The sequence below is a fragment of the Acomys minous genome (genome assembly GCF_964271855.1).
Source record: "Acomys minous genome assembly, chromosome: 12".
Classification (NCBI taxonomy): Eukaryota; Metazoa; Chordata; class Mammalia; order Rodentia; family Muridae; genus Acomys; species Acomys minous.
Window position 1 is genome coordinate 104,751,546 of NC_140493.1, and position 15,137 is coordinate 104,766,682.

The window sequence follows — 15,137 nt, forward strand, 5'->3', positions numbered from 1 at the left end:
TCCTGCCTCTGCCTCCCGAGTGATGGGATTAAAGGTCTCTTAAAATCCACCTTCCCAAGGGGTCGTCTGCTGTCTTTCAAAGCTGCTGACCCCGGTCATCGTCTCAGATGATGAAGCCCAGATCTGTGCTGATGGCCTCAGACTGAGGATCTAGCTGACTGGCAGCCAGCCTGTCTTCCCAAACACTGCACAAAGCCCCAAAAGGAAACAAAAGGGGGACAGACTAGACCTCAACTGCTTCCTCCAGGTGCCCACATGGGGGACCCTCCTCTTTGTACCCAGATCCTCCAGTAACACACAGACCACTGAACTGAATACTTGGAAGTCCGCCCCTTTCCTTCCCTCTTGCACACTGGACTAGCTAATCAGCCCTATTGATTTCATTTCCCACAGGTTCAGCCTAGAATGCCTCCCTTCCTCCCCACACCTCCGGCCGTCATTTCATGTCCTTAATCTGGAGCCGGTGGCAGACTTCTACTGACCTCTGTTTCCCCACGTCCTCTTCTTCTCTTTCAAAGTCGCTCTCTAAGCAGCAGCTAGACAATAGCATCTAAAGCGCACCTCAACCATTGCCACTCCCAGTGTAAAACCTTCCCAATAGCCCCTAAGCTCTCTAATGGGACTTGCCCAGGCCCTTCCCAGCCTATCCTTGTCTGCTCTTTGTGACCTTCACACTCTCCCCATCTGAAACAAATTGTCATTGTTCCCTTGACCTGTCACACTTTCTTACTTCTATGAGGTGTGTTCCTGATAGGATATTTTTGTTTATCTCCCTCCCATGCCCAAATCTTGTACCTTTTGTTTATCAATATTATTTCTGTTTATTCTACGAGACCTAACAAAGAAGCCAGTTTCCCCACAGTGCCTTCCAGGATTGCATTTCTTATTATACCTATGAAACAAAGATGCATTCTCAGTTAACAGTGAGCATTTACTTGCAAAATCCACTACACGTTGCATGCTCAGCATGCACACACATGGCCCATTGGACCTCTGCTAGGACCCTTTGTCCCAACACTCTGTAATGTTCCATTGCCTTATGTGGAATGTAGGAATGACATTGTACAGCTCAAGTAAAAGGAATCTCCATCAACTGGAAAGAAAACTGATGCTGAAGATCATCAGAGAGATTGCAGATTTGGACCTAAGGGAAGAAGCCCAGAATTCACATATGCAGAAGGAAGCCACACCACATTTTAAAATGCCCCCCAGAAGTTTTGAGATATTAAAATATGCTATGCAATAAGAAATCAACAAAATGCCTTTCCTTGAAACTCACTAATTGCAAACTCCCTTAGACTACTTTATGCATTTGAAAAAGGAAGAAGAATATATCTAATAATTTGTTATTGAATCTCCTCTTAGAATGAACAGAACTCTTAGCAGCTACTGAGGACATAGCTGGTGTTAGGCACCTCCTAGACTCTGTTCTTGCATTGTTCCCTTTAAGCTTCTCAATGATCCAAGAGGAAAATATGATGATGATGATGATGATGATAACTTTTATTAATAGTTTACAGATATAATTCAGTAGCAGCATTTCATCCTTCCAGAAGACTCGTGAGAGTTAGGAAATAAACAAACTTCTTGGGGTCTGGGAAAGCTGAAACATACAAGGCTCATAAGATCCCTCCCCAAGACCAGCCAAGCTGCCTGGAGAAGGCTCACCAATGAACTAAGCTATCTAGAAGAGAGTCTCCAGTCTGCTGAGCTGTCTGCCAGTAATACAGAGAGCACTAGGGTTGCAGCTTTTGTGACTCATTGCTGTCACCCATGCTGAGGTGGGGTACCCAGTGCAGTAGCTTATTTGAATCATCCCCAATCTTACACACAACCTTCCCCCTCCCCTTGCCATACTCCTGTAAGCAACCTCAAATAAACTCAGTGGGTGGCCAAGTGGACTCTAGTGGACTCATCACTTTGGTCTGTCATCATTCCCTCTCTGGGGTGAGTAGATATTTATGCCGTGCCTCCCTAGGAAGAGTTATATAAGCAAAGATGTGAGAGGTCTTGGCTTTGAAAGGTTTTGTTCCTTCACAAAAGCCAGGCTGCAGAGCTAAACCTCATATCCAGACTATATGAAATCAAATCACAAGGAGTACTAATGACTATAGTATAGTCTGTAGAGCAAGAGAGAGACCTCCTTAGTGGGTTTCCTGCTTCCATACCAGAACGCTCAGAGGCTGGGTGCTTTATAGTGGATAGAAGGGCTGGGAGCCCCAAAGCATGACACTTGTTTTCCTGGAAGGCACCGATAACACGGTGGGAGACAAGCAAGCACAAATGGACCAGAGGGGAAGTGGTTCAACACACCCCTTTATCTAGAACCCAGTCTCAGGGTAAGAAACACAGAGAGATGAGCATTCTTCTATCCCAGAGGGCGGAGCTTCCTTAACCCAGTGATCTCATAAAGGTATCATCTCTTTTATTTTTAGTTAGCATATAAACGAGTGGACTTGCTGGGTGGTGGTGGCACCCACCATTAATCCTAGCACTCAGGAGGCAGAGGCAGGAGGAGATCTCTGTGACTTTGAAGCCAGCCTGGTCTACAGAGTGAGGTCCAGGACAGCCAGGGCTACACAGAGAAGCTCTGCCCTTCCCCCAAGCATATCAAAACAAAATAAAAAGAAATAAAGTTATGAGCTTACTTTTGACACTTTCGTGCACATATGTCACTGTAACCTTGCTTATATTTGGGTCCCCCGTTACCTTCCCGTACTTTCCCTCCTCTTCTCGTTGCCCGATTCCTTTCATTACCATTGTAATCTCAATTGAACTTATACTTACGTTTTAGGCTAAAAGGTGTTAAAATAATAGCAGGAATCAAATTTTATTTCCTCATTGGGTAGTGACAGCTTAGTTGGCCAACCTTAATGGCAATAGTCCTCGGCATGATCTAGCTGATACAATTTAGCAAAAATGAAATCAAGTAAAAGGAGAATAAATTCAGCAAAGTAGCATCTTCTTTTAATCTCAACTTTTATGTATATGCATATATGGATATCTGTGTGAATCCGTGCCATGTGTGTGCAGGTGCCAGCAGAGGCCATAAACAGACATCAGATTCCTCACAGGAAGTTGGGAGCTGCCCAACACAAGTTCTGGGAACCAAACTCTGGTTCTCTAGAAGAATAGCAAGTGCTCTTAGCCACTGTGCCATCTCTCTGGCTCTAGAGAGTAGCATCTTTTAGACAACTTAAAATAGCAGATGCTTATCTAAAGTCCGTATACACTGGCATTAAGAAAAGCCCCACAAAAATATAACACTTTCCAATGTATTGTTATCACTAACGTTTAGAATAGTTCCACATCTGAAGTTACAGTGCTCTTCCCCACATGGAGCAATAAGTATGCTTTCTACTTGTATAAGTAGATCTTTATCTGTCTCATGGGTTAGTTGTTGTTGTTGTTGTTACTATTATTATTATTATTATTATTATTATTATTATTATTATTACTATTAGCAGCTTTGGCTAAGCGTCTAGAAGTCAAAATAGTGCCTTATATTTCTCAGCTAGTTAGCTAAGTAGTATGTCAAAGTAGTTACTGAAGTGTCCATCATAAATGAATATATAATGTGTCCAATAATGCTAAGTACTGTCAAGAGCCAAAAAATAAAAAATAAAAGCTCAGGGGACATTCTAATTTCATTCTGGTGCTGTGAAACAATACTCTGACTAAAAGCAACTTAGGGAAGGGAAGAGTTTATTCAGCTTATACTTCCACCACAGTCCCACCACTGGGGGGAGGGGGGTCAGGGTAAGAGTGCAAGTAAGAACTTGAAGCACAGACTACGGAGGACCACTGCTTGCTGACTTGCTCACAGGTTCATACTTATATAGCTTTCTTATATACCCCAGAACCACTTGCCTAGGGAATGATGCTGCCCACAGTGGGCTGTGCTCTCTTGCTTCAACTAACAATGAAGGCAAGCCACTCCTACACACACACACACACACACACACACACACACACACACACACAAGGGGGGGAGAGAGAGAGAGGAGAGAGAGAGAGAGAGAGAGAGAGAGAGAGAGAGAGAGAGAGAGAGACTCACAGCCGAGTTGGATGGGGGGGGGGGGGGGAGAGACAGAGAAAGAGAGACTCATAGCCGAGTTGGACCAGGACAATCCCTCAATGAAGACTAATTCCAATGTGTGTGAAATTGACATTTTAAAGTTAACTAGGATGGGGGAGGGGAGTAGGACTGGGTGCAGTAAGAGCACTGGGTACTAAAGATGGCTTCTCAGATGCAGTATGTTGGAGTAAGAGACCTGACAGAAGTGTGGACCAAGTCATAAGCAGGTATATACGTAAAACTGCTATAGAATATTTTAGCTACAAATATATGGGACACTTTTCCCAATGAGAAGACTCCTCTTGAGTATGGAAATGCTGTGTGACTCCTCCCACCAACAGAATATTCTAGAATCATGCTTTGTCAGTTTCTGGGTCCAGATGCTAACAGGCTGATAGCTTCCACGTCTCTTCCGTTGAAAGCTACTGTGTTGCATTGGAGCCCCCGCAGTCCTTGGAAGAGGCCCCTATAAAGAGAAACTGAGGCCCCTGGTGACCTGCCAGCTGAGCCAGCTCCCTGCTGGCACCCGGCACCAGCTAACCACAAGCCCTGTCAAACCACTCCACCTAACAGCTTGTGGAGCAGGATAGAGCTGTCCCCATCAACTCCTTCAACTCCATTGACTATGAGCCGATGCTCTCTGCTCTTTTAAGGCATGATCAGTACCGTGGAGAGATACTGCAACAGAAATGTCTCCACAAGAATAGACTATTGAGATGAATACTTTAGCCAAGGGTAGGGGTCAACATGCTCCAGTCAATGAGACCAGTGAGATGGGACATCAGATAAGTGGTGGGTCATCAGGAGATGAAGTCTAAGCAATCACTAGGGCCAAGATCTCCATGGATACTTCAGGCTATGACAAGATCATCAATTCTAGTATGAGTCATATGGAAAGTGCCAGAAAGTGTTGGGTGAAGAAACGTAATCTGACTCATATTTTAAAGTTCCAAGAACTTGATGAGTGAGTGGCTACTTACTGAATGAGGATCTAAAGTTGTGGTTTTTCCATCCTGGCTGTACTTGGGGATCAAAGAAGAGTCAGAGAAGAGAGGGAAATTAAAATGTGGGCTCTGCTCAGGACAGTTGAATCCAAGTCCTTGGGAATAAGGCCCAAGCATTGATTTAAAACAAAACAACAGCAAAACACAAACAAACAAACAAAAAGCCCAAATCTCTCTCAGTGTTTAGAGTAATTGCTTAGATAGTCGCAGTCAGTGACAGCCCATGATTGAACGTACCCTTTTGAGTTTATAAATAAAGTTTTATTAAAACAAAATGATTCACATTCATCTTGTTCACTTACTTATTCATCTATGGCAGCTGTTTTTGCTATAATGGCGAAGTTGATTGGTTATAACAGAGAACAGGTGATGTGCAGAGGCTAAAAGGTAGTCCTCATATTTGATAATTTACAGGCCATGCACCAGCACCTGGCTTATTGTAGGACTTCTAAAAATGGTGGTGGCTATCAGAACCCAGAGAATGTAGCCAAAATGCAAATTCCAATGCCCTCCCGTACTCCCATAGGCTGGTACTCCCATAGGCTCCCACATCCTTGGTACTCTGGATGTGTCTGTTACAAGTCAGGGTTAGGATCTACTGGGAAAGAGCAGGAGAAACAGAGCCTGCCTACTGGTGGATCTGAGTGGAGCCCAAACTGGTTGACTTCTTCTCTCTGCCTATACAAGCTTCTCTCCTGAGCTGGCAAGTTGAGATGTCACAAGAACCATTCCAGTTGCTTTTGAACGCATGGTTCGATGCCCTCCCTCCCACACAGGTGACTGAATCGCAAACTCTGCTTGCTCATGGTTGTATTGTGAATGCTGAGGTCAGACCCTGCTTTGGGGGGCCGGTTCGGAGTCAAAGTGCAGGAGGTAGATATGTTTTTAGGGAGTCTGTGAGGCCCAACCCTTTGACTCTATGCTTAGCCTGTGGTGCTTTCTTTATGGGGTGCAAAATAAGTGGCACTCTGGTACTGTTCTGTACCATGGCCACACAGCATCAAGATAGACATACAGGGGTCAAAGAACTAAGCAGTAGTCTGATGTTGGCCGGCACTGTTGGAAGCTCTCATTTAGCAGGTTTTTGATGACACCCAGCAGGAGGAGAATAGGTTCACAGTTACAATGCCTGGGGATTGTTCTAGACTCCAGAGCACTAATTTCCAACCTCCAGCATCCATCAGAAACCCCTGGAGGGCTTGTTAAAGAGCTGATTGCTGGGTTCCACCCTAGAGTTTCTGGGAGTTTGGGGGTGGAACCCAGGACTCTGTCTTTCCAGAAAGTTCCCAGATGAAGCTGAAACAGCTGGTACATGGTGGTGAGTGCTAACGCTGAGAGGCGTAGCAACAGGCTGAAACACTTGCCTGGATTCAGGGAATTGGTTCCTGTTGCCAAACCATTGGCAAGATCCTTATCATGTATGGATGTTAAGTCCATAGGCAGGCCCTGAGACAATTCCCCCTGGCAGGTACTAAGGTGATGAATCAAGGTGACATCAAACAGAGCCCAGGAAAACAAAGTCTTTCAAAACTGAAAGTACTCAAAGCTCCCTTCAAACCCACCACCAGTAAGAACCTAACGGCGTAATTATATAAACCATGTATATAATTAGGAACTTTCCTTCGGTTTGTCCCCACCCATTTCTCCCAGGCTGGCTTTGGGAGAAGAAGGAAGGGGGCCCAAGAGTCTGAGGATCCCCACCATTATATCCTACACTGCCCCACTCATATAAACTTCCTAAAAAAAAAAAATAGTACTTGGCTGCAACAGGAGCCAAACCTTGGAGTTTCTTGTCCATCAATTAATATTTATTGGGCCCTCACAATGAGCTAAGCAGCCATATAAAAGACAACAGTACCTACAGACTGTTATTAAGGCAAGGAAGAAGTACCTCGCCTTCCTTTTCACAAGGTGTTGGCAGCTGGGTGGTTGTGTCTGGGTCAAAATGAACACTCAGCCACTCATGTCACAAAAAGAAATGCCTTGAGCGCTCGCTATGGCACGGGTGTTCTCTCAAGTGCTGCAGCTAGGGCAGTGGCTGCAACAGAAAGATCTGCCCCAGCACAGGGGGAGGCTGAAGGCTCTGAGAAGCTACGGCAGAGGCTGATGGCTGTGCTGTAAGCAGGGCTCTAGTCTAGTGACTGGGATCCTCAATCTGTTCTGGGCTGCTGGTTGGTGTCATGGGCCAGTCCTCAACATTACTCCTGGAATTAAACATCTCCGTTGTTAAGGTTCCTGGTCTTGGAGATATAGGTTTAGAAACAACGTATATCATATTTAGGGAAAGCTCTCATAATTGAGTGCATCTGCAGGGTTTCCTCTCCTCTCCTTTTTATTGAATAAAGTGTGTAAAACCACTAAAACCAGGTGAAGTGAAAACATGGAAAAGCGTCCAGGCCATGATCTTCTTCTCCAGCTCTGCTCCTCAGAACCTATGTGTCTGTTTAGAGGTTGCCCTGATCTCGGCTAGAACGTGTAGCCTTGGCCTTTTTGAAACTTGCTGCTCTATAGAACAAACTGGTTTCAAACCCAGACAGAGATCTGCCAGCTTCTGCCTCCTGAGCACTGGGATTAAAGGCATATGCCACCACTGCCCAACTGAGATAAAATTACAAAATACCATAACCTTAATTCATCCTTTAAAAGTACTCATTTTCTAAGGGCTGAGCTAAGACCCATGTTTTGAGGTGAAAAGAAATAGGGAACAAACTCAAAAGAAGTAGAAAAGCCCCATGCTGTGATTACCCAGAAGAGTGTCAGTAGAGCACAGTGATATAAATACGTCATGAAGAAAATACATACAGAGCTAACCCAATATATGCTGTAGAGACACAACATCAGAAGCTTAGCCACGTACAAATACAAAGAAAAGTCCAGCAGTGACTTTTCACTCACCAATATTCACCAGTCTACACACAGGGATCTGTCTATGCCCATCTCTCTCTCTCTGAAATTCAAAAACTTTTCTTCTCGGAGAATTCTTATTCAGTCTTTCAAACTTGATTTGCATTTCATCTCTCACCTCAAAAACTGGTTGCTTTGTCCTGTGGGTTACCATAGCACCCCTGATTCAGACCATCAGTGTCTTGTGATTTAACATTGTGGTTGCACGTCAATGCCACCCATTGACCCTATTTGATCTCAAATTCTTGAAGACTAAGGTCTTGTCCTGTTGGCTGTCATCTCTATACTATGTCATGGAAAAGGCCTTAGGACATGGATTTAGATAGATAGATAGATAGATAGATAGATAGATAGATAGATAGATAGACAGATAGATAAAAGTTACAGGCTGTGTCAAATTTGAATATCCAATGGGCTCATGTCTACTGTGAATGGGAAAGACCCAGCTGCTGTAGAGAGTTGACGATGGCCAACCCTAGGCCTTCCAAGAAGTGTAGAGAGAGAATATCATGTGTCACCACCGCATCCGAGCTACTCCATCATTCAAGAGGCCTTCTGGGAAGCAGGGAGGCTCAAAGGCGATTGGAGACTTGTTTATATCAAATAAGCACTTGCTCCAGTGTTCAAAGCTCAGCAGGTTCCAGCTTGAACTCCTAGAAAACTCATGGCCACATACCTACATTCGCTGCAAGAGGATGGGCAGCCAAGCCAGGCTTCCATCCGTGCCTTGATCAGCAGCCCCTTGGGATTTGGGGAACTCCACTCCGAGCAGGACTTCCACTGATTTCTGGGGACACACTCTCCATCCATCCCACCACTGCGGGCTGGGGGTGGGGTCTCAGAGTTGCTTCCTGAGAGAGCGGTGACAGAATGAAATAACTGTGGTATTTACCGCTGCTAATTAACAGCATCGTGTTCATGAGTAATGTTGTGGTATCAAGGGTGTGGAGAGCTTTCATTATTAGCTCCTCCTTAGCAGGGTTATAAACTCCAGGAGAGATGTTGTCTCCTGGCTGAAACTTGGCAACTGGCCTGATGTTCTTCTTGTGGTTGGTGCTGGCCCTGCCTGCTCACCAGCCTGTTGAGATCTGTCCCCATTTCCACAGCTGCCCCTGCAGGGGCCACAGGCTCCATGGAAGCTGAGTGACTAGAAGTCATTTTAGCAATGAGTTAGACATGAAGACCCAACAGCAAAAAGTGAGAGAGTGAGCCGCATGTATGTATGTATGTGTGTGTGTATGTATGTATATGTGTGTGTGTGTGTGTGTGTGTGTGTGTGTGTGTGTGTGTGTGTGCAAGTCTAGGTGAACTCACCCAAAACACCATCAGGCCATTGTCCACTTCATGGGTCACTGTCTACAGACGGTGGCTGCCAAACCAAGAGCCAATCTGCAAATCTCCTTGCTCCATAGTCAATACCTCTTGCAGAAGCATCCTCAAGAGGCTACGTCAAATGAGAAGCAAGGGGTGTTAGGGTATGTATGTGTCTTACTTAGATTAAGCTTCTAACCTGTGACAGCCTTTCGTTTCTCAGGCCATGATTGTAACTGACGACTGGGCTTTCTGTTTCAATATCTATCCGTCGTTTTGCAAATGATATCTCATTTTAACCTTTCTTCCCACGCAATGACTCTCTGAAACCGGCCCTGGGAAGTTTTATTACTCCAATTTTACAGATAAAGAAATCGAGGTTTGGAAAATTCAAATGACTTTCCCAGATTTATATGGCAGCACCCAGGCTCCAGCTCAAATCTTGTGCTGCCAAGCTCAGCACTCAGATTTTCCACCCTAGCATGTTCTGCAAAGGATAAGAGTCAGCATTTTCCTTCCACCTAGCCCCATGTCATGCAAAGCCGACTATGAAGAGAGGGTGGATGGTAATGCATTATGAACGTCCCTGTGGAAAGGGGGAGTGTTGCTCAATGGGCAGTGACTGGCCTCTGCTTCTGCTTGGGGAAGCTTGGTTCAGCATGGCTTACGTTTGTGGTGATGGGGATCTGAGACGAGGGTGGGGTGGGTTTTTTTTCTTTAAACTGTGGATTATAGATCAGAGGAGAAATATAGAGAGATAGTTGGAAAGGCTACCAGATCTCTACACCCAACATAGACAAGAACAACATCAACGTAGCCTCCTTGCTCCCAGTGCTACCCCTACTACCTCAGAAGGCAGTAAAGTGATAAAAGGAAGCAACAAATTAGTAACCCACTGCCTGGAGATGTTAATTAGCCATGAGAACTAGACCAAGCAGGAACCCATCCCTGGAAATCTACCTTGTTCCAACCACCTGGCTGGGACATTCACTTCTTTCTGGAAATGTTTCCAAGACGTGGGTAATAACCCGTTCAGCCTGTCCCACATTCTCAGCAAAGGCAGGAGACTCCGGGATAAGCTGCTGAGGTCCAGGTAAGGGCTCCAGCGGAGGGCAGAGAGCCACGAGAAAGGGAGAGGGCATTGTCACGGCTGCTTTGGATGTCTTCAGTAAACTATGGCTGACCCACGTAGACGGTCAAGAGGTATGCTTCTTTCTCGTACATGGAGACTGGAAGGCTGCTCTAGATTATCTATCTGAACACAATTACACTAAAACGGAGTGCATGGAAGAGCTGCTTAGGTTTCATTTAGAGATGAGCCAAATGGGCTTTTCTTTGCAAGAAAATCTCCTGCCTGTAGAGAGTGGCCCCTGGCTCACGTCTCTCTTACTGCACATCCTTTGAGAGCATCTTAGCTATAAAACATTAAGCAGAAACAGGGAGAGAAAGGAAGATGTCCCATATAGGGACACAGCATGAAAATATCATGCATGGGTAACCAACAGGAGATGTGGCCTTTGGTTCTGTCTCAGAGGCCTAGCTCACCAATGAGATGAAAAAGCAAACGATCTTTTTTTTTTTCTCCCCGTGTCTGTGTTCCATGTTCAAAAAAAAAAAATCATCCAAAGTACTGCTGGTGTCTGGCCCCTCAGGACTTCTTCTACCATAGCTGACTGGACTGGGATGTACCAGAAGAAGGTTTGGCATCTCCTCAGTCCCACAGCTGCTGGACATGTTCACAGAGGGACAGGGATCAGGTCCCCTCCTTACTCTGAGACCTTCTGATTGCCCTCCAATAGTTTTATTAACACTCCCATCTTCCCGCCACCTAGTCAGGATGACTTGAAAAATGTAGTAAGGCAGAAAGGGCATTCACATGAATCTATTCTACCAGCCTCTTTCTATAGAGATGCAAGGATTCCATGTGGGCACTTTTCATCTTCTGACTCAGCTCATTCCCCATTTTCCTTGTCTTTTCTGAATTCACTCTAGCACGCACCTGCTATGGTTTGAATCCAGTTTGAGTTTGTCCCCCAAGGAGTCATGTGTTAGTCTTCCATTTTGAGATGATGAAATTGGTGAGAGAGGTAGGACCCGGTAGAAGATTCCGATGGCATTAGGGGTATGCCTTAGGGACGAACTGATACAGTTCCCAAGGAACCTGGTTAATTTTCTTGAGGGAATTCTTATAAAAAAAAAAAAAAAGAGCAAGACCTGTCCCTTCCTGCTTTCTGCCTTCCTGTCTCACCCACCATGTGACCTCTCCTTCTAACAGGCACCCCCACCTTTGTGATGCCACCCACCAACAGGCAACACAGCCAGATGGGACCTCACCAGTGTTGGCTAGATGCTGCTTAGACTTTCAGCTTCCAAACTGTGGCCTAAATAAACTGCTTTCCTTTATGAGTTATTCAGCCTTAAGTGTTTTTGTTATGGTAATAAAAAAGTACATTAACACATCATCCCCACACATTCTCCTCAGGAAAGCCACCTTCTCCCTCGTTCCTGCCTTCAGAGTTAGCATTAATTATATTCAGTAAAAATAGAGAGTCTCATCTGCATGTGTCTGAACACCCTGAAGGAAAGGAGTCCCAAGAATAGCAAAGACAGTGGAAGCACCTGTTCGCATTGATTAAGGCTTCTCCAGGCATGGGAGGTGGCTCAGACAGTGCAGCGCTTACTTTACAAATAGGAGGACCTGGATTTGAATCCCAGGAGGACGGTGAAGAGGCCATGTGAGGTGTTGAGTGTAATTCCAGGGCTGGATCCCTGGGACTCATCAGCCAGCCAGCCCAGCTGAACCTTCAAGTTCCAGGTTCAAAATGCCAAGGCAGATACGCCTGAAGAACCCAAGCTGCCTTATGGCTTGCACAGGCGAACGCATGCACAGACCTATGCACCCCATATAAGTGCATGAATACATGAGAAAGACAAATACACATACACACACACAACAAACATTCTACAACAGAAAGCTGCTGCTGATTTACTTACAAGGCACCTAAGAAGCAAGTGCCCCCCTCATCAAAGCCACCATCACTGGTATTTCCTTAAAGGCCTCTCATCTGGTCTTACAGGAAGAAAATACCTCCCCCTATAAACCTAGCTTAGGTTTTGCTCATTTCCAAAACAATGACTCTTGACTTGACTTTAGGTCCTTTTTTATATAGTAAGAGGGTATAGTAAGAGGGGTTGGAGAGACGGTTCAGTGGTTAAGAGCACAGGCTGCTCTTCCAGAGGACCCAGGTTCAATTCCCAGTACCTACATGGCAACTCACAAGTGCCTGTCCATTACCAGGGGACACAGTGCTCTTTTCTGGCCTCTTATAGGACACTGCATACACCATCAAACAAACAGACATGCAGGCAGAACACCCACACACATAAAATAAAAGGTTAAAAAAAATTAAGGAGTTATATGAGTAAATGAAATGTATCTGTCAGCAGTGGGTGGCGACAGTAACAACTAGACAAAGCCCAGGACCTGATAACCTCATCTCTTTTCAGCTTATCTCACTATAAACTGAGATGTGGCCGCATGGGGCCTTCGTTCTAGAATACAGATTCCCTTGATTGTCTCAGGATGCAAAAGATTCTAGTAGGGTTAGTAACAGGAAGATCCTATAGTCTCCCCACTGTGTGGCGTGCTTCCGGCTGGAGAGGTGAGGACCTTACTCAATGGTCAGCTGCTCACATGGCTGATGGGAAGCACAGACTTCTCTTCCTCAAATGCGCTCGCAGATAGGCACTGAAGATGACAGAGGTGTCAGTACTTTCAAAGCGTTGGAAGTTCCTGCTATGCCCCTCTCCTTGCTGCTATCTCTCAGGGATAACTACCCACTTTCTTATTGTCAGACCATGGTTATTAAAAAAAGTGAGTTAAAATGAAAAATTATACAAGCAAAAGGAGGAAGAGGAGAAATTGGAAGCAGGCTTCTTTCCCTGCCAGGTCATTCTAACAAACTGTGTCATTAATGTGACTGTTCTCACACCCAGAACCAAGTCGGACAAAGTCACACACACACACACACACACACAAAAATCAACACAAAACACAACTGAACTTTTCTCAACCAACCACACAGCAGTATAGCCCAGCTGGGTGGGAGAGTGGGAGGGTATTGGGAATTGAAAAACTTTAAAGAACGCCACCAGTTGAAAGTGATGCTTACAAGACCTGTAGGCATCACATCATTCATGTGACATATTCCTTGGCTGCACTTTCCCACCTCTGGACTGTTTCTCACTCTACAGTCTGTGAGACCCACAGTGAGGGCTCTGCTAGCATCCAGTGTAAGTCACACATTGAGTGGTGAAGACTCTCTCATGGCTCTGTGTAACTGAGGTTATGTCTAGAATTGTAACTCATGTCATCGAAACCTATTTTTCCTCTCCTCGCATCACACCGTCTTTCCAAGGAAAACAAACACCTTTCCAGCCACAGTAGGGAGGAATAACCAGAATGTGTCGAGATCTCCTAGCCATAAGATGTCTTTATCAATTTTGGCAGACATTGGTGAGAACTAATGAGAAAGAGAGGGTCATCCATACCATCTCCTCATTTCCTGTGGCTAACGTCCCATGGGACCAGTGTTTCATGCCCTTGCTGCACCGAGGAACAGGATTAGGAAGGTTTTCAGGTTAGACCTAGGACTTCAGACACCTAATGTTATCTTTTTCCCTTTCATCCAATAGGCTGGGAGATGACTCGGTTGCTAAGCGTAGGCTGTACCACTGTGAGGACCTGGCTCTGAATCCCTGGAACTCACGAGAAAAGGAAGGCATGGAAGTACACGCTTGCAGTGTTAGCCTTGAGGGGAATGAAGACACTCAGATCCCTGAGGTTTGCTAGGCAGCCAGCCTAGCCCAGCGGATGAGTTTAAGGTTCTGTGAGAGACGTTGTCTCAAAAATAAAAGTGGACACACACACACACATGCACCCACCCACATGAGCATGTACACATCTATACACATACATACACACACACACACAGAGACAGAGAGACAGAGACAGAGAAACAGACAGAGACAGAGAGATAGAGAGACAGAGACAGAGAGAGAGAATTGACAGCAGCATCTGACTTGAAGACGAAAAGTGGCTTAGGTAACTAAGTAATGTTTAAAGTTGGTGAGGCAGCATAGAAAGCTGTTGGGAGAGTCAGAAAACACAGTGGCGAAGACTCCAGAGACCCTGACACAAGTATTAATAACCAGCTAGTACAATGTCACAGCCACACTGGTGTTTCACTCGAGGGGTCCTGAAGCAGGGAGCTTCTGATAATGATCAGACATGAGCAAAGTAAAAGAAAAGGGAAAGGTCAGTCAGTGTTGGTTGTGGAAGCTTCTACAGCCCATATTTTCGATGAGAAATAGATAGCATTTGTTGAGCTAACGACTTGTGCCATTGAGCTCTGATGGGCTGAGTACAATTGCCGTGAGCTATGACAGTGCGGGCAGAGACCTGACCAACTGTGAAGGTGCTGCGGTTGTCAGGCTTCAGGAGTGTGGCCACTGACTTTAGAGTTGCAGCCTTGGGTTTAAGCCCTGTATCTCTCATGCACTGTGGGACTGAAGATGAGCCATTCAAACTGGCTGAGTCCAATTTTCCCCACTGAGCAAGACAGGGAATAACAACTGTCTACAGCCACATAGTGTGGTTGAACGATCCAGACCAGACCTGAGTGTCATAGGAAGGCTCCAAGCTAACTGAGACTATAGTGATTTGGGATGTGTCTGCATTTCATACTGTGTCATTGACAAAGCTTTTGTCTCCTCTTCACTCACCTTAGGAAAGCACAAGGGGGGCATTTCCCCTTAGACATTGGTATGAAAGCTTTCTC

The 15,137-nt window shown here is 45.4% G+C and overlaps 1 long non-coding RNA gene across 1 annotated transcript in view; it reads right to left on the reverse strand.

Moving 5' to 3' along the window:
* LOC311579128 overlaps positions 1 to 11,540 on the reverse strand; it is a 68,326-nt gene extending 56,786 nt beyond the window's left edge. Inside the window, exons 1-3 of the long non-coding RNA XR_014773063.1 lie at positions 11,297 to 11,540; positions 9,301 to 9,430; positions 8,663 to 8,837 (exon numbers count right to left, since the gene is read on the reverse strand). This is a non-coding gene — a long non-coding RNA (uncharacterized lncRNA). The remainder of the gene's footprint in view (positions 1 to 8,662; positions 8,838 to 9,300; positions 9,431 to 11,296) is intronic.
* Positions 11,541 to 15,137: the final 3,597 nt, after the last annotated feature.